This window comes from Mesoplodon mirus, assembly GCF_964341445.2.
Source record: "Mesoplodon mirus genome assembly, chromosome: X".
Lineage (NCBI taxonomy): Eukaryota > Metazoa > Chordata > Mammalia > Artiodactyla > Ziphiidae > Mesoplodon > Mesoplodon mirus.
The window spans coordinates 131348765-131375466 of record NC_138981.1 but is presented as its reverse complement, the minus strand read 5'-3'; the positions used below and the strand labels follow the sequence as shown (position 1 = coordinate 131375466).

General features: G+C 43.2%; 1 long non-coding RNA gene across 1 annotated transcript; it reads left to right on the top strand.

Annotated features, from left to right (window-relative positions):
* The first annotated feature begins 4026 nt into the window (after positions 1-4026).
* On the top strand, positions 4027-26702 carry LOC309797128. The gene is made up of 3 exons (XR_014292552.1): positions 4027-4122; positions 4254-4396; positions 26618-26702. It is a non-coding gene; the product is annotated as an uncharacterized lncRNA (long non-coding RNA).

Here is a 26702-nt window from a genome sequence, read left to right as displayed (position 1 = left end):
CCCGCTGTTCTGGAGTGATGATCCCCTCCACGCTAAGGTTCTTACCTTTCCTCTAAGGAGGCTTGTGCCCTCTCCTCCTGCACCTCTGCTAGCCTAAGGGAAGAGGTCACATTCCTTAAACAGATGAGAAGGAAGTGAAGGGGTAACACTTTCGACCACACCTGCCCAGGGCCTCCCGGGGGTAACGGAAAGAGGTGAATGAAGTTTGTGGGGTCCCCCTCTCTCCTAGCTGAGTGTTACCCTCATTCCTCACATTGATGCCTGGTAGGTTCTGGGACTCCTCCCTCTGCTGTCCTGAGTCTGGCCCCTTCAGAACAAGCCCTGAGACCACCAAGAGGGAAGTGAGGGTACACCATATCTGACCACTGTGCCCAGGGCCTCCCAGAGCTGACAACAGGGGAAGGGCCGAGCTGGGTGTGCCCTCAGGCCTCACTCAGGGTCCCCACCTTAAACTCTGGCAGAGTCTAGGACTCTTCCCTCTGCTGACCTGATGTGGCTTCCCCTCAGACTGCCACTTCCTCAGAACGAGGACCGCACCTCCCTGAGAACCCATGGACCAAAATGGGGCACCACATCTTACCACCCCTGCTATGTCCTCCCACTGCCAAAAGCAAGACCTGGTCCCCATGTGTCCTGTGGTGGGGCTATCCTCAATCCTCCGTCACGTTATCCATCTTTACTCCTGACAGGGCCTAGGCTACCCCCTACTGACTGGACCTCACCTTTCAGAGACACCTCTCTCACCCTTGGAGAAAGTGAGGGCATACCTGTACAGCCAACCCTGCCTGAGTCTTTCCAGGCCTGAGGACAGGAGATAGCCAGACTCAATGGGGTCTCTTCTTTCTGGGGTTGGAAGTACCTCTGGTCCTCACTGAGGGTCCTTACCTTGACTCTGGTAGAGCTTGAGACTCTTCCTTCTTCTGACGGGATGTGACTCCTTCAGTTGACCTGTCTTCTCACTCACACCAAGGCCTTCACTTCCCTGAGACCCTTAAGGCAAAAGTGAAGAGACATCACATCCAGCCACCCCAGCCTGGGGTCTCCCATGGCTGACAGCAGGGGCTGGGTTCCCTCTGTTCTGGGATAAGGAGTTACCTCTGTCTTCCCTCAATGTATTCTTTACTCCTGGAGGGTCTGGGCCCACCTTATCTGGTGACCTGAAATCATCCTTCTCAGACCAAGGCTTTACCTCCCAGGGACACCTCCACGCACTCCTTGCAGGGAGTGAGGGTACACCACATCTGGGCTTTCCTGCCAGGATCCTCCCAGGGTGGACAGTGGGGACAGGGTGGAATTTCTGTGACACCTCTTCTGTCTGTCTTAGGGGGTAACCTTAGTCCTCCTTCAAGGCCTTTACCTTACCTTGACTCCTCAGATTCTGGGACTCCCCCCTTTGCTGGTGTCATCAGCTCAGACCAAGGCCTTCACCTCTCTGGGACACCCCAGACAAAGTAAAAAGACACCAAATCCAGCCACACCTGCCTGGGGTCTGTTCTAGCATGGGGAATGCACTCAATCCTCGTTCAAGGTATTCATCTGTACTCCTGGCAAGGCTTGTCCTACCCTCTGCTGACCTGAAGTTTTCTGCTCCAACCCAGCCCTTACCTCCCTGAGACACTCCACCCCCTTGACTCCTGGTAGAGCTTGCAGAGAAGTGAGAGTTCCTCCCATCTGCTTACTGCTACTCTGATCCTCCCAGCGCTGAGATTCTGTGGCATCCTTCTTTTCAGGGAAAGGGGGCCTTCAGGCCTCCCAACCGTCCTTCCCTTGACTTCTGATACAGCCTGCGATGCCTCCCTCTTCTGAACTGATGTGGCTTACCCTCAGACCGACGCTGTGACCTGTCTGAGACCCTCCCCCCAGCAAAACTCAGGAAACGCCACATCCGGCCAACCTTGCCTGTGGTCTCCTGGGGCTGACAAGAGGGGCAGGGCTAGGTTGGGGCCCCTTCTCTCTAAAACGGGTATTTTCAGGGCAGACAAAGGCCAAATCTACCTGGGAGGGAGGTCCTCTCAATCCTCCCTCACAGTCCTCTCTATTACCCTGAGGTCCACCCCTCAGAAAAAGTCTCACTTCCCTGAGACTCCCAGAGTGGAAGTCAATAAACGCCACATTTGGCAACCCTGTTATGTGGTCTCCCAGGGCTGACAGCAGGGGCAGGTTGCTGTGAGACCCCTCTCTACAGGGTGGGAGGCCCAGCAAATCTTCCCTCAGGGTCCTTATCTTGACGCCTGGCAGCATGTGGTAGTTCTCCCGGGGCTGAACTCAGGCACGCCCACCAGACCAAGGTCTTCACCACCCTGGGAAACCCCCAGAAAAAGAGTGAGCCGGGGCCCACATCCAGTAACGATCCTTGGCTCTCCCGTGTCGACAGCAAGGGCAGAGAACTGCTGGGCCCCATCTGTTCTGGTGTTCGCGGTGCCCTCAGTCCTTAATCTGAGCCCGGGGAAAGCCTGGGACTCCTCCCTCTGCCGAGCTGTCCCTGCCCTTTCAGGTCTAGGGCCTCGCTGCCCTGAGAAGGTCCAGATAAAAGTAACGAGAGGGCTTCCCTGGTGGTGCAGTGGTTGAGAGTCCGCCTGCTGATGCAGGGGACGCGGGTTCGTGCCCCGGTCCAGGAAGATCCCACATGCCACGGAACGGCTGGGCCCGTGAGCCATGGCCGCTGAACCTGCGCGTCCGGAGCCTGCGCGTCCGGAGCCTGTGCTCCACAACGGGAGAGGCCACAGCAGTGAGAGGCCCGCGTGCCACAAAAAAAAAAAAAAAAAAAAGAGTAACAAGAGGCCACATCCTGCCACCCCTGCCCAGGACCTCCTAGGGCTGACAGCAGGGGCTGAACGCCATCTCTTCGGTGGCGGGGGGAGCTCCCGTCCCCCATCAAGGTGCCGCCGTCGGCCCTCAGGCAAAGGCGTCTCTCCCGGAGACCAGCCCCATGGCGTCCTGAGGGAACGAGGGGGCATCACTGAGCCCTCCCGGGGGCGCTCGTGGGGCTCCGCGTCCGCGGAAGGTGCCCTCGTCCATCCTCACGGCTTCCCACGCAGTCCCCATGAGGCCCTGCCCCCTCCCTTCTTCTGACCCGAGGCCGCTGCCTCAGCCCACGGCCACCACGGCCCCGGGTCGCCAGGCAGAGACGTCAGGAGACGGAGAGGGACCCCGCGGCCCACAGCCCCGCCCGAGTCGGCTCAGGGCGCACAGCCAGCCGGACTGGGCGGGGCGGGCGCCCACGGGACCCCCTGTGTGGACTGCGAGGCTCCCTCGGCCCTCCACGAGGGCCCCCCTTAACAGCTGGCAGAGCCGGGACCCCCGCTTTTCTAACCCGAGTCCAGCCCCGACGCTCCTGACACGGAGACCCAGGGAGAACACCTCCGAGGGCCCGGCCTGGGCTGCCCGGGGTGCCACGCAGGGCGGGCCGGGGGCTGTGGAGAGCGGTCCCCGGGCCTTCCTCCCCGTCCTCACCTCTGCTGGCCAGCGAGGGCCTCCGTCTCCGCCGACCCAAGTCCGCGCCACCAGCCCCAGCAGACGACGCGGTCTCTCAGCCCCCGGCCGGAAATCAGGACACGTCATATCCGGGACCCCTGCCCCGGGCCTCTCGCGAGAAAGATGGCAGGGGCAGAGCGGGCGGGGGGGGCCCGTCTAGGGCAGCTGAGAGGGCCGCTCTCCTCCCTGTGGACCCTCGCCTTGCCGCCCGGCGGGGCCTGGGCTCGTTCCTCTGCTGCCCAGTCCAGTCCCCACTAACAAGCCTCACCACATGTCCAGGAAGCCTGACTGCGTGTCCTCAGAGCGGCCAGCAAGCGTGTGGCGGAACCCCCCTGCAGTGGGCTTCTCATCCCTCTGGGTCCTCCCCTTACACCAGACAATGCCTGGGGCTCCTCCCTCCCGCGAGCCCTCAGCCTAGCCTCGTGTCCCTGAGACTCCCGGCAGCGCCCGAAGTGCCACAGCTGACGGCCTGTGCTGGCGGCTTTCCAGGACTGCCGGCACAGCGGGGGGCGAAGCCTCTGCGGTGGGGGCCTCTCCCTCCTTCCTCAGGGGCCTCACCCAGAAGCTTGGCAGAGCGTAGGAATCCTCTCTCTTCTGGTCTAAGTCTGCACGTCTCAGAGACAACCTCCTGTCCTGCAGACTCCTGAGGTGCTAGTCCCCACACGCTGCGTCCAGGGACCCTGCCTGGGGTGACCCAGGGATGGCAGCAGGGGCAGGGCGGGGCCCGGGGTTCCTGCTCTTTCTGCGGGGCACTGACGGGATTCTCACTCTTTCTGCAGGGCGCTGACAGGATCCCTGCTCTGGGGTGGAAAAGCCACTCAGTCCTGGCTCAGAGTCCTCACCTTGACTCCGGCACTGCCTGGGCTGCTTCCCTCGTGGGCTCCAGAACAAGCCGATGCTCCCCGAGAACATCAAGGCAGAAGTGAGCGAACGTTATGTCAGCTACAACATGCCACGGCTGCGGAGGGTTGATAGTAGAGGCAGGCAAGCTACCCTCCCGCTCTGAGATTGTAGGCATACCCGCAGACTTGTCCGAGGTAGTATTTATATTTACTCCCGACAGGGCTTGTATGGGCCCTCCCTCTTGCTGACCTGATGATGCGTCCCTCGGTCCAAGGTCCCCATTTCCCTGAGACCGCCCCCTCCAAAGAGGACGTGGGGGAGGGGTGCTCTGCCCGACTGGGCGGCCCCGGACGGCCTGTGCTGGTTGCGTGGGCGGCTTCCTGTGGGTCCTGCACTGTCTGGGAAGGGGGTCGCCCCAGTCTTGCCTCAAGATCCTTCTCTGGATGCCTGGCAGGGCCTGGGCCCCCTCCCCTCTCCTCACATGAAACAGGGCCCCTCAGAGCAAGGTCCTCACCTCTCTCTGATGCCCGAATGGGAAGTCAGCGGACCCCACATCTAGCCACCATGCTTTAGGACCTCCCAGGGCTGAAAGCAAGTAAAGGGCTGTATTCCGTGGTACCTCCTCTGTCTGCAGCAGGCTTCTTTTTTTTTAAATGAATTTATTTATTTATTTATTTATTTATTTGTGGGCTGCACTGGTTCTTCGTTGCTGTACGTGGGCTTTCTGTAGTTGCGGCGAGCGGGCGCTTCTCTTCATTGCGGTGCGTGGGCTTCTCATTGCGGTGGCTTCTCTTGTTGCAGAGCACGGGCTCTGGGCACACGGACTTCAGTAGTTGAGGCACTCAGGCTCAGCAGTTGTGGTTCGTGGGCTCTAGAGTGCAGGCTCAATAGTTGTGGCTCACGGGCTTAGTTGCTCTGTGGCATGTGGGATCTTCCTGGACCAGGGCACGAACCCGTGTCCCCTGCATTGGCAGGCGGATTCTTAACCACCGCACCACCACGGAAACCCCTGACTTTTTTTTTTTAAGATGACATAATTTTATTTTTCCTCTTGTACCCACAGGATGATCCAGGTAAGTGAGAATCTGAACAATGTCCTAATGTGAGCATCTTATCAAAGATCGGATGCTAGATAGAACAGAATTAAGTGCTATAATTTTTCTACTCATTTGGAGAGTAAGCCAAATGGAGGCATATTAGGGTGCAGGGTGTGATAGTTTTGGAGGGTTAACAGAAAACGGTGATTTCTCCAGTGTTGCCTTTTCCCCAGTGCATTCCACTCTTAAGGGCAGAGCATTCTTTCTAAAAAAGGCACCTCTTACCAGCTCTAACCTTGACTCAAAAATCAACCTTCTTACTCTGGTGAGATAAGCCTCAGGAAGCCATAATGCCAAACAAAATGAGCTTCTCACCAGACCCTGAGTGCACATTGTCCTTCAAGGATCAGCTCAGATGCCACTACCTCCCTCTCCATTCTCCAAACCATATTCCCTCTTTACCCACATGTACTGGCAGTACTTTGCCCTTCTATTGCCAACTACAGTTTGCCCAGGATTGGCATGATTTAAGTATATGTGAGTCTTCCCTTCTAGACTGTACATTCCAGAATTAAGTGCACATACTGACACATGAAATGTACTCAAGAGTAGAAGTAAACTGAGATGGGGGCACCAAAGATTGCCTTCAGCATCAGAATACCCATGCCCCTCTTCACCATAGGAATCATAATGCTAGAAGTCTGGATGGCACAATGGTAGCCAAAGGTGACTGACTACTGCAGGCCAACTGAGGACAAGATGACTTGAGGATGACCATATCCTGGCTTCTGTCACTAACTGGTATTTTATTATAAACAAGTAATTCTTAAAAGTTGCATCCATTTGTTGTTCCAGCTTTTGAACACTTCATTCCTAAATTTCTCTCTATACAAATGTGTCATCTTCTTTTCCACTTGGAGCATCTTGTGAAAAAATATGCTCTTTTCTCTCTCAAGTTCACTTTCTGTAGTATACTTACATAATTATACTCAATACATTTCACTTGAGTGTACTTCACTCTCCTCTTATTTATTTCTGATATTTTGTGGAAAATTACTTAACTGATGAAACACTCTATTTCCAAGTATATCTTTAGGCAAAAGAGGAAGGAATGGATTTACAGACAGTGCATAAACCCAACATTATGAATATCTCCCAGCAAACTGATATTTACAACAAGCAGGCAATTTTTGCCATACTTACAAGAAGACATAAAATTTTCTGGCATCCATAACACATCATATAGACAACAGAAAGGAACTTCAGGCAGTTATTTCCTCATGGCAAAAGGACAAAACAACAAACCAAAAAACCTGCTGGGATATCAAAGTAGTTACACCAGGATAGGATATTAATTTCAAGTATAGTTTAAATGTTACAATTGTCAAAATAATAGAAGGATTCTTGCAGTAAATACTAAAGAATTACCCTGTAGTCTAGGCTACTTTTACTCTTCCACATTATTTTCACTATTTTAAAGATAACCCTTTAAATTGTAAATGTTTATTATAGAAAATATGGAAAATGAAAACAACATGTAAAGAAAATAAACTCACCTGTAATATACCACCCAGGGATAAGGGACTTGAAAATACTGATAAACAGTTGCACCTTGAAATGGGTTGAACTGCATGGGTCACTTATATGTGGATTTTTTTCATTAAATATGTATAGTACTAACCATCCACTGTTGGTTGAATCTGCAGATGTGGACATGTAGATACAGAGGTGGACTATAAAGTTATAAGCAGATTTTCAACTGAGTGGAGGGTCAGTCCCTTTAACTCCCATGTTATTCAAGAGTCAACTGTACTTCTTCTCAGTCTTTTTTAATGCAAATACAGAAGACCTCTCATTTATTGTAAGCAGTCTAAAAAGTCAGTTAAAACAGGAATTAAAAATTATACTAAATATTTTTAATAGACTTTATTTTTTAGAGCATACAGTATGTAGTCTTTTCTGATTGGCTTCTCTCACTTAGTAATGTGCACTTCCAGCAAGATTCCACCATCTCTTTTCATGGCTTGATAGGTCAGTCCTTTTAAGCTCTGAATAGTATTCCACTGTCTAGAAGTGCCACCGTTTATTTATCCATTCACTTACTGAAGGAATCTTGGTTGATTGCAGGTTTTGGCAATTATGAATAGAGCTGCTATAAACATCCATGTGCAGGTTTTTTTTTTTGTTTTTTTTTTTTTGCGGTACGCGGGACTCTCTCTGCTGTGGCCTCTCCTGTTGCAGAGCACAGGCTCCGGACGTGCAGGCTCAGTGGCCATGGCTCACGGGCCCAGCTGCTCTGCGGCATGTGGGATCTTCCCGGACCGGGGCACGAACCCGTGTCCCCTGCATCGGCAGGCGGACTCTCAACCACTGCGCCACCAGGGAAGCCCCATGTGCAGGTTTTTGCATGCACATCAGTTTTCAACTTTTTTGGAAAATACTAAGGATTATGATTCCTGGATCGTATATTTAGTTTGGTAAGAAACTGCCAAACAATCTTCCCAAGTAGCCATACTATGTTGCTTTCCCACCGGCAATGAATGAGAGTTCCTATTACTCCACATCCTCATCAGCATTTGGCATTGTCAATGTTCTGGATTTTGGCTATTCTAATACTTGTGTAGTGGTATCTCATTGTGGTTTTAATTTGCGATTCCCTAATGATATATGTTGTTGAGCATCTTTTCATATGCTTATTCGCCATCTATATATCTTCTTTCATGAGGTGTCTCTTCAGGTCTCTTGCCCATTTTTTAATTGGGGTGTTGTTTTCTTACTGTTGCGTTTTAAGAGTTCTTTGTATATTTTGAGTTATATATTGGATTACAGTCCTTTATCAGATATGTCTTTTGCAGTATTTTCTGCCAGTCTGTGGTTTGTCTTATTTTCTTGACAGCATCTTTTGCAGGGCAGAAGTTTATAATTTTAATGAAGTTCAAGTTATCAATTATTTCTTTCATGGATCACGCCTTTGGTGTAGTATCTAAAATGTCATTGTCATATCCAAGGTCTTCTAGGTTTTCTATGTTGACAAACTGATTCTAAAGTCAATGTCCACAAAATAATTTCCTGGGATTTTAACTGGGACTGCTTTGAATCTATAAAACAACTTGGAAAGAACTGACATCTTGACAATATTGATTCTTCCTATCCATGCATATGGAATATCTCCATTTACATAAACCTTTGATTTCTTTCATTAGAGTTTTGTAGTTATTTTCCATATTTTGAACATAAAACATGAAAGTGTACATTCCTTAACCAGTCCTGTCGTGTGAAGCCAAGGTCTTCTCTTGAGATGTATCCAGAGTTCTGTTCATCTTTCTTATGAAATACATACTCATAGTGAATACACTATAATTTCTAGTTACATTTTGTTTGAATTGGAGCAATAACTTTAAAAAATGCCTGCCAAACAGTCTGAGGGAGGCCTTCTAATTTTTATACTATTTTTACAAATCTTTTAATTTTCTTGCTCATACCTAATTAATACAGATTTATTTTAGAGGCTCACCTTTATTGTGTCTTTCCAAGGCTTTTATCTGGGCATTCCTACAAGAAAAAAATCTTTCTTTTACAGGTATATCTCATTGGTTTTCTTGACATTTCATTTAATAGTTACGATACCAAGCTTAATTAGCATATAAAAAGATTGTGAGCATACAAATGATTCTTGATAAGCATACACCTCAGTCAGTAGGAAAAGGGCCACATAGGCGCATAGGGAGATGCTTACCAGCTATGAACTTTACATGTGCTGTAAGTATTACATGTATCATAGAGGAACCAGAAACCACTCAGCGGTCAGCTTACAGAACTCCTACTGTTTGGGAGTTTTTCTGTTTGTTTGTTTGTTTTATGAAACAGAAAAATCCCAAAGGAAAAAGGAACAAAACCCAACTTAATCATACTTTAGAAACTGTCAATAGAATAGGTTTAAAAAATAGAATTTTAAAGGTTTTTTGGGGGGAGGGCATTGTGATGTTTACAGTGTGTTTGACATAAATTTTGCAGTTTGTTCTTTAATTATGAAATATTTTATATAGGCTTTTTGATGATGGCCATTTTCACCAGAGTGAAGTGATAACCTCATGGTAGTTTTGATTTGCATTTCTCTAATAATTAGCTATGTTGAGTGTTTTTTCATGTGCCTGTTGGCCATCTGTATGTCTTCTTTGGAGAAATGACTATTTAGATCTTCTGCCCATTTTTTGATTGGGTATAAGAGAGCTACAATGGACAGTGCAGAAACTTGCAACTAGTAGCAACTAAACTGTTACCACCGTTAGGCCCAAAGGGATAAGAAAAGGAGAGATGCCTGGAATCCAAAGAATAATCATGTAGAATTGGCCTCTTTGAAAGTAGCAGAGACCTCTGGTCAAGGGACATAGTCAGTTTGAGGTGACCTCATGGAGAGGGAGCCAGAAGAATACTCTCTAGTCTCTTTCTGATCTCCCACTGGCTTTCCCATTGTCCAAACCCATCCTGAAGTCACAGAACATGGAGAACCCACTGATGAGGTCGATACAGGTCAGACTCCCCTGGCAGAGAGCAGAGTGGAGAAAAGAGTTAACTGAAGAGGTAGGTACCAGTTATTCAGCTTTCTCATCCCATCCCACTCTCCTCCTTCCCTCCCTCCACAGAGGTATCACTAATCTGAATTTGGAGTTCAATAGTTCCATTCAAATCTGTGTACTTTTACTATACTTGTATATATCCATATGCACTACAGAGTATTGTTTAGTCTGGTAGTTATTAGAGTTATTCACCAAATACTTGGGGTGATCTTACCCTCAAAGCACATGGTAAGATTATCCTTCCCAGTCCCCTTAAAGTTCAGTGTAGCTATGTGACTTGTTCTGGACAATGAAATATGAGTGAAAGTGAAATGTGCCACTTTCAGGAGAAGCTTTAAGAACTACCATGCAAGTCACTTTATCTGCTTCCCATTGGTAAAGTGATCAGTGAAGCATGTGATAAAATGAAGCTTATATCAGCCTGCGACTCTGAATTACTCATGAACAGAGGCCCAAAGTAATCTATGCCAGCCATATCATGGCTGTAAGTCACTAAGATTTGGCAGTGTTTCTTAAAGCAGCATAACCTAGCTTATCCAAACAGATACATTTTGCATAGTTTTAAACTTTGTATAAATGGTATCCTACCTTGGGCCTCCCTGGTGGCGCAGTGGTTGAGAGTCCGCCTGCCGATGCAGGGGATACGGGTTCGTGCCCCGGTCTGGGAGGATCCCATATGCCGCGGAGCAGCTGGGCCCGTGAGCCATGGCCGCTGGGCCTGCGCATCCGGAGCCTGTGCTCCGCAGCGGGAGAGGCCACAACAGTGAGAGGCCCGCATACCGCAAAAAGAAAAAAAAAAAAAAATGGTATCCTACCATATTTATCATTCAGCATTTTTTTAACATCTTTATTGGAGTATAATTGCTTTACAATGTTGTGTTAGTTTCTGCTGTATAACAAAGTGAATCAGCTATACGTAGACATATATCCCCATATCCCCTCCCTCTTGCATCTCCCTCCCACCCTCCCTACCACACCCCTCTAGGTGGTCACAAAGCACTGAGCTGATTTCCCTGTGCTATGCGGCTGCTTCCCACTAGCTATGTATTTTACATTTGGTAGTGTATATACATCAATACTACTCTCTCACTTCGTCCCAGCTTACCCTTCCCCCTCCCCGTGTCCTCAAATCCATTCTCTACGTCTGCATCTTTATTCCTGTCCTGCCCCTAGGTTCATCAGCAACTTTTTTGCTTGACAGTTTTGAGATGCACCCATGCTGATGGGTGGAGCATATACCAATATATATAATTTATTTATCTGTGCTCCCATTGATAGAACACTTAAGATACTTACATTTTTTGCTGTCACTAATAATGAACATCCTGGTACATGCCATCTGTGCAGATGTGCAAGAATTTCTCTAGGGGATACACTCGGGGGAGGAACAATGTGCTTTTAAGCTTTTCTAAAAAAGTAACAGGTTCTGAGGAGACTTTGATCATTATGAACCGTAGTTTCCATCAAAACAGTTTTCAGAAATGTTTGTCCCTCAGGAGTGTGAAAACTGCCTTTCTCAAAACACTAAAATATAATATTCAGGAAAATTCTGTTTTAAAATTGGCCTGACCTTGAAAAGACCAAAGTCATCCTTAAAAATGAAAGAGACCCACCTTAGAGAACAAATGGTTACACAAAATAACACCAATTACACTTTAAAAAATCTCTCAGGATAAAAGGCAAATTGAGATAAAGGAAAAAAATAGTATAATTTGGAGTCGGTTCTTGAAGAATTTCCTTTTTATAGATGTAATGAGAAATAAAAGAACATAATCAGTCACTAACTGATTAAAAGTATTATCAGCAAAGGCAACTGGTGAATAAACAATGAGCTGCCAGTCATAGGTCAGAGACTGATAATCCAGAATTATCCATATTATCTTTTCCATTCTCAGTCTAGGTTACTAATATCAAACAATCAATCACTGTAAAAAAAGAACAACCTGAACAACGGGATTGGTACCCCCACCCCCACCCCCACCCCACTCCTGACCAAAGGTGCTGAGAAACAGAGAAACTAGTGACAGTCTAGTTTGTTTTTTAAAATCTGCAGTCTGTAACAATATGAAACTATTAAGAGCTGTTCTCTAAGCAGTTGGATTGTGGATGCTTTTAATTTGCTTTTTATGTATACATATATCTAATTTTCTACAAAATTAAATATTAAAAACACATTAAGGACTTCCCTGGTAGTCCAGTGGTGAAGAATTTGCCTTCCAATGCAGGGGACGCAGGTTCAATCCCTGGTCAGGGAACTGAGATCCCACGTGCCGCGGGGCAACTAAACCCGTGTGCCACAACTAAAGAGAAGCCCACAACAAAGAGCCCACGCACGCAATGAAGACCCAGCACAGCCAAAAAAATATGCACATTATATATTATATTTACATTACTTACATTAAAAATTTGTTAATGGCTGGAGAAAAACAAAAACTTGTTTTTACCTCCACATCAGCACTGCTCAACCGCCAGTTTCTTGACTTTCAGTGTAGGGCTTTTGAGTTGTCTTCATGCCTTCAGATCCAGGCCATTGGGATGTGCTCACCTCCAGAGGCTAGTGTGCTAATAAGAGGAGAATCCAAAAAAGAACCTTCGATAGACAGTGGGAAGCAGCCGCATAGCACAGGGAGATCAGCTCGGTGCTTTGTGACTCCCTGGAGGGGTGGGATAGGGAGGGTGGGAGGGAGGGAGGCGCAAGAGGGAAGGGATGTGGGAACAGTTTTATATGTATGACTGATTCACATTGTTATAAAGCAGAAGCTAATAATAATAAAAAATAATAATAATACAAGGAGCATTGGCCTAAAGATACATATAAATCTGCAATAGTGGAGTATTAACTGGTGTTCATAAAAAAAAAAGAACCTTCTTTCCTAATGTCCAAAAACTCTTCTCCCTCCCTCTAGGCCTTTCTGAAGCCCAGAATAACAAAGCTTGTTGAGAAAGGTACAAACTGGCCCAGAGCAGAGGAGTGGCTCGTATCACAGAGCAAGAGTGCCCATCCAAGCTCTAAGGTCCTGTTTCACCTGCACACCATTTTCATACCAGTTCCCCGTACTCCTCCACAACACTTCACCCCATCCAAAGATCTTGTACCCATTCATTCTTAAAAGACTTTAGAGATAGGAAAACTCACAGTCAAGTTCCTTCATTTTACAGATGGAGATATTTTGAGCGAGGGAAAGCATCTTCTCCAAGGTCACACAACAGTACAGTAAATGTTAGATCTGACACAAGACCAATGTAATAGGTAAAGGGTTAGAAAACTGGGTTCTGTAATGTGACAGACACGGGTTAAAATGCCAGCTTTTCACTCCCTGAACGCTTGCTCAGTTGTAAATGGAGCAACCTAAGGTTGAACTGAGGACAAATGAGATTGTACGGGTACATGCTTTAGTGTACAGTGCCTGGCACACGGTACACACCGAACAAATGACAGTTGCATTATTATTATTATTCCCATTAGAGCTTACAGAAAAGCCAGAACGGACTTTTTGGCCAACCCAATACTAGCACCTATGCTAACACTAATACACCAGTACTATTACATTGTGATGTACATTTGCTGCTGTTAAAGCTACATCAGCTTCCTCTAGACTCTTGCTTTAAGTAGCCCTTTTCTAAGATGACCTCACATCGTTGAAGTTTTTTGGTCACTCTGGCCAAATTAAATATCACTCATTAACCTTAAGTGCCTTGTGCAAGACCTGTCAATTTGCAGCTGACATACTGACACTTGCTCTAATTTCAGTTGTGATGCACCCACTGCAGTTCTTCTTTTTTAAAGCGTTTCATTTGTAGTCACTTGAGTACATTGTGACGCCCTGTGATTTTTAAAATCAAATAAATAGATGCTCAATTTCCTCCTGAGCTTTGAGGAAATGTAAAAATCACTACAGAAATTGATGAGAATTTGTGAAGGTCTGGTCAATAGCCCACTGCATCACAATTACTATCATTTCTAGTCAAACTCTAGGTGATTTAAAGAGCACATTTTGACCCAAATTCAGGTTTTAATTATAATAATTGGGATACAATGATACATTGACTGTTTATTTTTGTTTGGGATTAATTTGGATGGCACAGTCAGTACTAAATTAGGACCAGGAGAACGTGGAGGGGGCAAATACCCAGATAATTTTAAAATGAGTGCTTGTCCAATAACTTTGACCTCTTCTCTAAAGTATTCTGTGCAGAGTGATGAAAAAGTATCACATTTTAGGACTGAAATTGGTCACCCTCTTTTCCCCTTGCTGGATTTCCTTCTGATCAGAATTCTAGCTCACCATGACGTGTACAAAAATTGGGCCATAGCAGAAAGGGAAAAGACCAGCCCAACAGAGACCCTGGAAAATCCACAATTTCAAAAATTAAGAATTGGCTTCATTGAAATGGAGAAATCCCAAACCACACATCACTCTGGGCAGCTGCCATACTCTAGCTACACTCGCTGTTATACTGAAAGATAAAATAATGCTGTCAAAGGTGCAGATGGAACCGGCTGTAAAGTAGAGAATCAATAATGTCACTCCCAGAAGACTTACGTAGTTTACAAAGTCAAATCTCTTCTACAACCAGAACTGCATGAACTACCTAGACTAAAGTACCTTTTTGATAGTGCCCAGATTACAAAAGGTCTAATCACACAGTGAAAAGAGCCACAGACTGCAAACCTGCAGACTTGTGTAATAGTTGCAACAACTCCACTAACTGTATGGCCTTGGGAAAGTCACTGTTCCTCCCGAAATCTCAGTCCTGTGGCAATATAAAAATGGAGGTACACCATGGATAATAATGTATGTGAAAATGTTTTAGCAACTATGAAGCACTATGTTAATGTAATTGATAATTATAAAAACAATAACTGCTCTAAATATTTATTATACACGCAGCACTGTAAGGAGATAAGAAAAAACTTTAAAGTTGATCTTTATCCTCAAGGTGCTTACAATCACATTGGGGAGACAAAAGTGCTAATGTCAGTGGAACAACTAAACTTCAATACTAGACAGCGTGTAGCTGCTCAGTGCCTTGAGTTTCCAAAACACATTTGTAAGAATCATCTCATTTAACCCTCCTAACAACCGTATGAGGCAGGTAGAATTATTACTACCATACCCATTTAACAGACAGGAATCAGAGTAAGTGAGTTACTTGGCCAGTGGGGCCACATGGGCACAAACCAAAATCTATGTCTTTGAACTCCTGATAAAGTACACTTTCTTGAGTCATACCATTCAGTCTGCTTATTAAGCTAGGTTAAGTAGTGTGGGCCCTATAACTTCTGTAGAAGTTCAGAGAAGGGATGAATGGTCCATGAATAAGAAATAACAAAGGTCTGAGAAGTTTTTATGGAGGCACTCCCAAAAGCTAGGTAGGATTTCAGTAGGCTGAGAAGCTATGAGAAAGCATTCATATTAAATTCCGGGCTTTTCAAGCTACACACCTGAGGCCCTTCAGAATTTTATACGGCTCCATTTCCACACTGACTCTGAGAATCACTGCATTGTGAACCATCATTACTGAGAGGAATCTTCTACCTCAGGTCTGTTAAAGTACAAAAAGGCAAACCACCTAATCAGAGTCTAACTCCCTTGTCTGTCTCTCTCACACATTTATCCTTCCCCACAAAATAGGTTCAATGCCCTTTTCCTGTAAGCCTGAACTTGTACATTTTACAACAGTAAAAACAACTTTATTTCATTGAAAAAATATTAATATAAAGACAAATAAGCATTAGTGACAGATCCTTCTGAGAATTTATTTATGCAGTTACTAAGTTAATGAAACCAAATGACCTAATTTAATCACATAGCCTTCAACTCTTGACATTCCAGAATCTCTCCTTACAGATTGATGATAAGCTAACTGGAAAGGGAAAGAATATTAACAACACTATAAAAATTCAAATATTCCTTCAGTTCCCCAACTAAATTTTGATGAACACAGCAATTGCATTTCAACTGGAGAGCAAAAGGCTATAGCTTTGTTTCCAGGGGCTGTGCCCGAGATAGTTGGCAAAATGCACATCCATGTCATGAACATTGCAAGAAAATTCCCATAATGCCTCATTGCCAGAGCTATCCAGGCCATACCTGCCTACACCACCAGAAAGTCAGCCCACCTAAATGTGAGGTCGTTTAGGGTGAAGCATAGTGCTAGAGGGCTTGGATTACCAACAGAGTTTTATAGAACCCTTGGACTGCTTTGAAGTGCTTCAAGAGTACAAATATCTTGGATTGAATTTAATTTTAGAAAAGCACTCTAAATTCCTTGTTAAACTATAGTAAACATAATAAGCTCACTCAAATGTACCATGTTTGAGCACATTGAAAGCCATAGATGTGTTTCCTTATGTAGTACAGAACAGGTTTTGGGGGCAGATCTCAGAATATAACTCTTCCTGTCACATCTAGCATGGATTTGAACTGCTTGGACATATATCACTGATTGAAGAAATTATAGGTTTCCACTCACCATTTTATTTCAGGCCTGTGTGGGTTCACTCACACAAAATTGTACAAATAAGAAGCGGATCATAGAACACATATACTGGACCCAATGAAATGCAAGACAAGGCACAGTCACGTCATCGGTGCTTGGTCTCACTTTCCGCGTGGTAGTCAGTTGTGCAACTACAAAGGTACACATAACATGTTACATTATGAAAGTATTATCATACTATAAAGTGCTGCAGCAGGTTTTCCATAGGGGCTTCTTGTCAGACTTTTATATTAACGGTACGGCATGGCAGTTAACAGTTAGATGTTGTTAGTGATTCAAATTTAAAATAAAGATATCCTTTCCTAATCCTCAGGATCCGTTGAGTTTAAGCATACTGAGATGGCTGGCACACAATTTAACACCTGTTACCATTTTCAACTATTACACTTCTTAGGATTCATCTGGATTTTCTCAATACTGGGCATTCAAAACAAAATTCCTTAATAAATTGGATGGTGAGACTGTCGTATGATGGCCACTATCATCCAGGCACATGATGTCTAATTTCTGTGTCCATCCAAACAACTGTCATCATTCTCCGTGACTGACAATAATAAATCCTATAACATTGAATTTATAAAATATTTATAATGTGTTGATAACTGAAGTTTTGGTTTCCATATCCAAGTGAAAAAATTTTGTTTGAAAACAAAGCGTTCTGCTGCTTGAAGGAAGGAAAGAGAAAAGGAAGGAGGAAAAGGAGGAAAAAAGGCAGAAGAGGGGTGGGGGGTAGGGAAGAGACTGAAAATCACTGGCCAAGTTATAATATTGGCCCAGAAGACGAGAGCCATGAATTCTAGATGATTCTGTCATGGACATGCTGTGTTCCCTTGAGCATTTAAGTCCTTTCCCCTCAAAGCCTGAGTTTCCAATCTGTTAAACCCATGCATTCAACAAAGATTTACTTAGTACTTCTCTGAACTCAAAGCTCTGCCTGATGCTGGGGGTGCAGTGGTAGGAGAACAGGTATGGCCCTGCCCTCATAGCTCTTATCATCAGGGGAAAGAGAGAAAATAACCAGGTTAAATAAGAACAGTAGCAATAAGAGTACCTGCCTCATCGGGCTATTATTGTGAGGACCAAATAAGGTGATTCTTGCAAATGTGATTTGAAAACTCAAAGTGCTGGTCAACTACATACTGTCTAGTATTGAATTTTAGTTGTTTCATTGACATTAGCATGTTTGTCTCCCTGATATGATTATAAATACCTTGAGGATAGAGATCAACTTTAATGCTTTTTCCTTATCTCATATTTAGAGCATTTATTGTTTTAGTATAAATTGACCAGTTTCCCCATTTTGGTCTCCTTGCATTTCCTGGAAAACACCATACTCTTTCCTGCCTTTGAGTTTCTGGTCATGGTGTTTCCAAAGCCTGGAATTCTGTTTCTCACTTCCCCCACCCTCGCCTTCACATGGCTTGCTCCTCCTTATCCTTTAGATTTCAGCATAAATGTTGCCTCTTTAGTAAGGACTGCCGTCTCATCCATAAGTAGGTGTTCCCCTTGATTGTCCACCAAGTCTGTCTCTTGGACTATAGTTCAAGTCTCATTTAATTTCTTCTCTATTCTTTTAACCTTTAGCTCAGCTGCTTTGAGTCTACCCTGCACACATGTGATTCAGCCAGAGGTGCAGAGGCTGTAATTGTCCAGACTCTGTACTCTAATTATTTAGGCTGGAAAGACTACAGGTTTTCAGTCAGAGTTCTAGCCACTTTATGGTGCTGCATTCAGCCTGCTCTTGGGCTGAAACCTGAGAATGGGACTCTCACCCCCCTGCCATTGCTTCTTCCAAGTGTCAACCCCTCCAACATGTCCCCCAGCACCCCCACTTTTGTTCACTTTCCTGTGCATTCAATATTTTCCAGAGTTTATAGTTGTTATGGAGAGCCAGGTCCAGTAGGAAGTACTCAGACTTACTAGAAATAGAACTCCCAGAGTGATCCTTTTAGACACAAATCAAGCCATGTAATACCTCTGCTCAAAACCCTGCAATAGCTCCCCAAATTATTCAGAATAAAAGCCAAGTGACCTATATAACTCTATATAATCTGGCCCTCTCGATTACTACTCTGCCTTCATCTCCTTTTACTCCCCCCTTTATTCAATCCATTTCATCCTCATTGATTTTTGTTGTTCCTTCATGATATCAGGCATTTTCTTTATTTCTTTTCCCCTGCCTATAGCAGTTACCCCAGATATCCAGAAGGCAGACTCTCTCACTACTTTAAACCTTAGCTCAAATTGTCACCTTTTCATTACTTTCCACCCCTAACCTTCATTGCTCCCATTCCCCTTCCCCTCTTCACCTTTTGTTTTCTTTGTAGCACGATATCACCTCCTGACATACTATTTATTATTTATTATGTTTATCGTCTATTGTTTGTCTCACCTCACCTTTCTATAAGCTACATGAAGGCAGAAATCTTTGTCTTTTTTCTTGACTCCTGCATCTCCAGCATCTAGAGGAAATCTACCTGGAAAATAGCTATCAGTATACATTTGTCAAGTAACTAAGTGGGTGAATAAATGAATAAATAATACATTTTTTTTTACATGGGGAAGCTACACACATTTCAGGGAGGCAACTATTGCACAAAGTATTTGGGGGGATCTTCATTAGGATCTTCAAACACTGGGGACATAGTTTGACCTTCTTTTGTTCTTAAGGATGAATTTACCTTTTGGAAACTACCAAAAGTCTTTCAGAGCCAAGCGTAGTCAAAGAGAAGGTGAATAAACCAGACATTATCTTCCTAGGTTAAAAAAATAAATTAGGATATTACAAGACTACGTTTAATTCTTTAGCTCATAGGCATTCTATGAAGCAGTTCTCAGGAAGGAATTCCAAAAATATTTCATTTGCCTGCTGCATATTTTGAATTAGAACAGTTTTGAAGTTAACCTTTCTGATTTTTTAATTTAAGTACCATATTTGTCCATTGCAACACCGCTGAGATAAATGTTTTCACCGAATTTAGATAGTCTATCAAAATCCAGCTCTTGATTTCCATCAGATGTAAGCACCCATTTATGATAAAAACCCTCCAGAAAGTAGGCATAAATAGAGCACTTTCACCTTAGTGTGCTTTCAGAAAGTGTAGGGCTACTGAGGCTGGTGGAGCTGGAAAAGACAGCTGGATCGGAAAAGTCTTGATGTTGATGGTTAGTGACATAGTTGTTGTAGCTCAGTAATGGGTAAGTAAAGCTTATTTAACATTAAAGGAAATTGTTGAGTTTGGATTTTTTCTTGCTTCTGGTATACTCTTTTTTTTTTCTTTTTTTGCATCGTGGCTTGTGGTATCTTAATTCCCTGACCAGGAAACGAACCTGGGTCCACGGCCGTGAAAAACACAGAGTCCTAACCACTGAACCGCCAGGGAATTCGCTGGCTTCTGGTATTCTTTTTTTTTTTTAACATCTTTATTGGAGTATAATTGCTTTACAATGGTGTGTTAGTTTCTGCTGTATAACAAAGTGAATCAGCTATACATATACATATATCCCCATATCTCCTCCCTCTTGTGTCTCCCTCCCACACTCCCTATCCCACCCCTCTAGATGGTCACAAAGCACGGAGCTGATCTCCCTGTGCTATGTGCCTGCTTCCCACTACCTATCTATTTGACATTTGGTAGTGTATATATTTCCATGCCACTCTCTCACTTCATCCCAGCTTACCCTTCACCCTCCCCATGTCCTCAAGTCCATTCTCTACATCTGTGTCTTTATTCCTGTCCTGCCCCTAGGTTCTTCAGAACCTTTTTTTTCTTTTTTTAGATTCCATATATATATGTGTTAGCATACGGTATTTGTTTTTCTCTTTCTGACTTACTTCACTCTGTATGACAGACACTAGGTCCATCCACCTCACTACAAATAACTCAATTTCATGTTTTTTTTATGGATGAGTGATATTCCATTGTATATATGTGCCACATCTTCTTTATCCATTCATCTGTCGATGTACACTTAGGTTGCTTCCATGTCCTGGATTGTAAATAGAGCTTCAGTGAACATTCTGGTACATGACTCTTTTTAATTAATTATTTTTTTTTTGCTGTGTTGGGTCTTCGTTTCTGTGCGAGGGCTTTCTCTACTTGTGGCAAGCGGGGGCCACTCTTCATCGCGGTGCACAGGCCTCTCACTATCACGGCCTCTCTTGTCGCGGAGCACAGGCTCCAGATGCACAGGCTCAGTAGTTGTGGCTCACGGGCCTAGTTGCTCCACGGCATGTGGGGTCCTCCCAGACCAGGGCTCGAACCCGTGTCCCCTGCATTGGCAGGTGGATTCTCAACCACTGCACCACCAGGGAAGCCCACATGACTCTTTGAATTATGGTTTTCTCAGGGTATATGCCCAGTAGTGGGATTGCTGGGTCATATGGTAGTTCTATTTTTAGATTTTTAAGGAACCTCCGTACTGTTCTCCATAGTGGCTGTATCAATTTACATTCCCACCAACAGTGCAAGAGGGTTCCCTTTTCTCCACACCCTCTCCAGCATTTATTGTTTGTAGATTTTTTGATGATGGCCATTCTGACTAGTGTGAGATTATATCTCATTGTAGTTTTGATTTGCATATCTCTAATGATTAATGATGAGCATTCTTGCATGTGTTTGTTGGCAATCTGTATATCTTCTGTGGAGAAATGTCTATTTAGGTCTTTTGCCCATTTTTGGATGCTTTCTTTGTTTTTTGCATATTGAGCTGCAAGAGCTGCTTGTAAATTTTGGAGATTAATCCATTGTCAGTTGCTCCGTTTGCAAATATTTTCTCCCATTCTGAGGATTTTCTTTTCATTTTCTTTACGGTTTCCTTTGCTGTGCAAAAGGTTTTAAGTTTCATTAGGTCCCATTTGTTTATTTTTGTCTTTATTTCCATTTCTCTACGAGGTGGGTCAAAAAGGGTCTTGCTGTGATTTATGTCAAAGTGTGCTCTGCCTATGTTTTCCTCTAAGATTTTTATAGGGTCTGCCCTTACATTTAGGTCTTGAATCCATTTTGAGTTTATTTTTGTGTATGGTGTTAGGGGGAATTCTAATTTCATTTTTTACATGTAGCTGTCCAGTTTTCCCAGCACCAATTATTGAAGAGGCTGTCTTTTCACCATTGTATACTCTTCCCTCCTTTATCAAAGATAAGGTGACCATATGTACATGGGTTTATCTCTGGGCTTTCTATCCTGTTCCATTGATCTATATTTCTGTTTTTGTGCCAGTACCATACTGTCTTGATTACTGTAGCTTTGTAGTATAGTCTGAAGTCAGGGAGCCTGATTCCTCCAGCTCCATTTTTCTTTCTCAAGATTGCTTTGGCTATTCGGGGTCTTTTGTGTTTCCATACAAATTGTGAAATTTTTTGTTCTAGTTCTGTGAAAAATGCCAGTGGTAGTTTGATAGGGATTGCATTGAATCTGTAGATTGCTTTCGGTAGTAGAGTCATTTTCACAATGTTGATTCTTCCAATCCAAGAACATGGTATATCTCTCCATCTATTTGTATCTTCTTTAATATCTTTCATCAGTGTCTTATAATTTTCTGCACACAGGTCTTTTGTTTCCTTAGGTAGGTTTATTCCTAGATATTTTATTCTTTTTGTTGCAGTGGTAAATGGGAGTGTTTTCTTGATTTCACATTCAGATTTTTCATCATTAGTGTATAGGTATGCCAGAGATGTCTGTGCATTAATTTTGTATCCTGCTACTTTACCAAATTCATTGATTACCTCTAGTAGATTTCTGGTAGCATTTTAACGATTCTCTATGTATAATATGTCATCTGCAAGCAGTGACAGTTTTACTTCTTCTTTTCTGATTTGGATTCCTTTTCTGTCTTTTTCTTCTCTGATTGCTGTGGCTAAAACTTCCAAAACTATGTTGAATAATAGCGGTGACAGTGCAAAACCTTGTCTTGTTCCTGACCTTAGTGGAAATGGTTTCAGGTTTTCACCATTGAGAACGATGTTGGCTGTGGGTTTGTCATATATGGTCTTTATTATGTTGAGGTAAGTTCCCTGTATGCCTACTTTCTGGAGGGTTTTTATCATAAATGGGTGTTGAAGTTTGTCGAAAGCTTTTTCTGCATCTATTGAGATGATCATATGGTTTTTCTTCTTCAATTTGTTAATATGGTGTATCACATTCATTGATTTGCATATATTGAAGAATATTCCTGGGATAAACCCCACTTGATCATGGGGTATGATCCTTTTAATGTGCTGTTGGATTCTGTTTGCTAGTATTTTGTTGAGGATTTTTGCATCTATGTTCATCAGTGATATTGGCCTGTAGTCTTCTTTCTTTGTGACATTCCTGTCTGGTTTTGGTATCAGGGTGATGGTGGCCTCATAGAATGAGTTTGGGAGTGTTTCTCCCTCTGCTGTATTTTGGAAGAGTTTGAGAAGGACAGGTGTTAGCTCTTCTCTAAATGTTTGATAGAATCCGCCTGTGAAGCCATCTGGTCCTGGGCTTTTGTTTGTTGGAAGATTTTTAATCACAGTTTCAATTTCAGTGCTTGTGATTAGTCTGTTTATATTTTCTATTTCTTCCTGGTTCAGTCTCGGAAGATTGTGCTTTTCTAAGAATTTGTGCGTTTCTTCCAGGTTGTCCATTTTATTGGTATATATTTGCTTGTAGTAATCTTGCATGATTCTTTGTATTTCTGCAGTGTCAGGTGTTACTTCTCCTTTTTCATTTCTAATTCTATTGATTTGAGTCTTCTCCCTTTTTTTCTTGATGAATCTGGCTAATAGTTTATCAATTTTGTTTATCTTCTCAAAGAACCAGCTTTTAGTTTTATTGATCTTTTTTGTCTTTTCCTTCATTTCTTTTTCATTTATTTCTAGGCTGATCTTTATGATTTCTTTCCTTCTGCTAACTTTGGAGTTTTCTTCTTCTTCTTTCTCTAATTGCTTTAGGTGTAAGATTAGCTTGTTTATTTGAGATGTTTCTTGTTTCTTGAGGTAGGATTGTATTGCTGTAAACTTCCGTCTTAGAACTGCTTTTGCTGCGTCCCATAGGTTTTGGGTTTTCATGTTTTCCTTCTCATTCATTTGTTTCTAGGTATCTTTTGATTTCCTCTTTGATTTCTTCAGTGATCTCTTGGTTATTTAGTAGTGTATTGTTTAGCCTCCATGTGTTTGTATTAGAATGTGCCTCCATGTGTACAGATTTTTTCCTGTAATTGATATCTAGTCTCATAGCATTGTGGTCACAAAAGATACTTGATACTATTTCAATTTTCTTAAATTTACCAAGGCTTGATTTGTGACCCAAGATATGATCTATCCTGGAGAGTGTTCCATGAGCACTTGAGAGGAAAGTGTATTCTGTTGTTTTTGGAAGGAATGTCCTATAAATATCAATTAAGTCCATCTTGTTTAATGTATCATTTAAAGCTTGTGTTTTCTTTTTTATTTTCATTTTGAATGATGTGTCCATTGGTGAAAGTGGGGTGTTAAAGTCCCCTACTATGATTGTGTTGCTGTCAATTTCCCCTTTTATGGCTGTTAGCATTTGCCTTATGTATTGAGGTGCTCCTATGTTGGGTTCATAAATATTTACAATTGTTATATCTTCTTCGTGGATTGATCCCTTGATCATTATGTAGTGTCCTTTTTTGTCTCTTGTAATAGTCTTTATTTTAAAGTCTACTTTGATATGAGAATTGCTACTCCAGCTTTCTTTTGATTTCCATTTGCATGGAACATCTTTTTCAATCCCCTCACTTTCAGTCCGTATGTGTCCCTATGTCTGAAGTGGGCCTCTTGAGGACAGCATACATATGGGTCTTGTTTTTGTATCCATTCACCCAGTCTGTGTCTTTTTGTTGGAGCATTTAATCCATTTACATTTAAGGTAGTTCTTGATATGTATGTTCCTATTACCATTTTCTTAATTATTTTGGATTTGTTGTTGTAGGTTTTTTCCTTCTCTTGTGTTTCCTGCCTAGAGAAGTTCCTTTAGCATTTGTTGTAGAGCTGGTTTGGTGGTGCTGAATTCTCTTAGCATTTGCTTGTCTGTAAAGGTTTTAATTTCTCTGTCGAATCTGAATGAGATCCTTGCTGGGTAGAATAATCTTGGTTGTAGTTTTTCCCCTTTCATCACTTTAAATATGTCCTGCCACTCCCTTCTGACTTGCAGAGTTTCTGCTCAAAGACCAGCTGTTAACCTTATGGTGATTCCCTTGTGCATTATATGTTGTTTTTCCCTTGCTGCTTTTAATATTTTTTCTTTGTATTTAATTTTTGATAGTTTGATTAATATGTGTCTTGCTGTGTTTCTCCTGGACTTATCCTGTATGGGACACTCTGTGCTTCCTCGACTTGATTGACTGTTTCCTTTTCCGTATTAGGGAAGTTTTCAACTATAATCTCTTCAAGTATTTTCTCAGTCCCTTTTTTCTTCTATTCTTCTAGGACCCCTATAATTCGAATGTTGGTGCATTTAATGTTGTCCCAGAGGTCTCTGAGACTGTCCTCAATTCTTTTCATTCTTTTTTCTTTATTCCACTCTGTGGTAGTAATTTCCACTATTTTATGTTCCAGGTCACTAATCCGTTCTTCTGCCTCAGTTATTCTGCTCTTGATTCCTTCTAGAGAATTTTTGTTTCGTTTTTTTTGTTTGTTTGTTTTTGTTTTTGTTTTTGTTTTTGTTTTGCGGTACGTGGTCCTCTTACCGTTGTGGCCTCTCCCGTTGCGGAGCACAGGCTCCGATGCGCAGGCTCTGCGGCCATGGCTCACGGGCCCAGCCGCTCCGCGGCATGTGGGATCTTCCCAGACCGGGGCACGAACCCGTGTCCCCTGCATCGGCAGGCGGACTCTCAATCACTGCACCACCAGGGAAGCCCTAGAGAATTTTTAATTTCATTTATTTTATTGTTTGTCATTGTTTGTTTGCTCTTTAGTTCTTCTAGGTCCTTGTTAAACATTTCTTGTATTTTTTCCATTCTGTTTCCATGATTTTGGATCATCTTTCCTATCATTACTCTCAATTCTTTTTCAGGTAGACTGCCTATTTCCTCTTCATTTGTTTGGTCTGGTGAGGTTTTACCTTGCTCCTTCATCTGCTATGTATTTCTCCGTCTTTTCATTTTGCTTAACTTACTGTGTTTGGGGTCTCCCTTCCACAGGCTGCAGGTTCCTAGTTCCCATTGTATTTGGTGTCTGCCCCCAGTGGGTAAGGTTGGTTCAGTGGTTTGTGTGGGCTTCCTGGTGGAGGGGACTTGTGCCTGTGTTCTGGTGTGTGAGGCTTGATCTTGTCTTTCTGGTGGGCAGGACCACGTCTGGTGGTGTATTTTGGGGTGTCTGTGCCCTTATTATGATTTTAGGCAGCCTCTCTGCTAATGGGTGGGGTTGTGTTCCTGTCTTGCTAGTTGTTTGGCATAGGGTGTCCAGCACTGTAGCTTGCTGGTCATTGAGTGGAGCTGGGTCTCAGCATTGAGATGGAGATGTCTGGGAGAGCTTTCACCGTTTGATATTACGTGGCGCCAGAGGTCTCTGATGGAGCACTGTCTTGAGCTCGGCTCTCCCACCTCAGAGGCTCAAGCCTGACATCCAGCCAGAGCACCAAAACCCTGTCAGCCACACAGCTCAGAAAATAGGAAGAAAAATAAAGAAGGAAAAAAGGAAAAAAATAAAATAAAATAGAATAAAATTATTAAAATAAAAAATTATTAAAAGTAAAAAAGTAATTAAAAGCAAAAAGAAAGAAAGAAGTGAGCAACCAAACCAAAAATCCAATCCACCAATGATAACAAGCGCTACAAACTATACTAAAAAAAAAAAAAAGGACAGAGAAGCCTAGGACAAATGGTAAAACCAAAGCTATACAGACAAAATCACACAAAGAAGCATACACATACACACGCACAGAAAGAGAAAAAGAAAAAAATATATATATGTAAAATAAAGGAAGAGAGCAACCAAACCACTAAACAAATCTACCAGTAATAATAAGCTCTAAATACTAAACTAAGATAAACATAAAACCAGAAACAAATTAGATGCAGAAAGCAAACCCCAAGTCTACAGTTGCTTCCAAAGTCCACCACATCAATTTTGGGATGATTCATTGTCTATTCAATTATTCCAGAGATGCAGAGTACACCAAGTTGATTGTGGAGATTTAATCTACTGCTCCTGAGGATGCTGGGAAAAGTTTCCCTTTCTCTTCTTTTTTCAGACAGCACCTGGGTTTCAGCTTTGGCTTTGTCCCTGTCTCTGCGTGTAGGTCGCCTGAGGGCGTCTTTTGGGACGTCTGAGGTCTT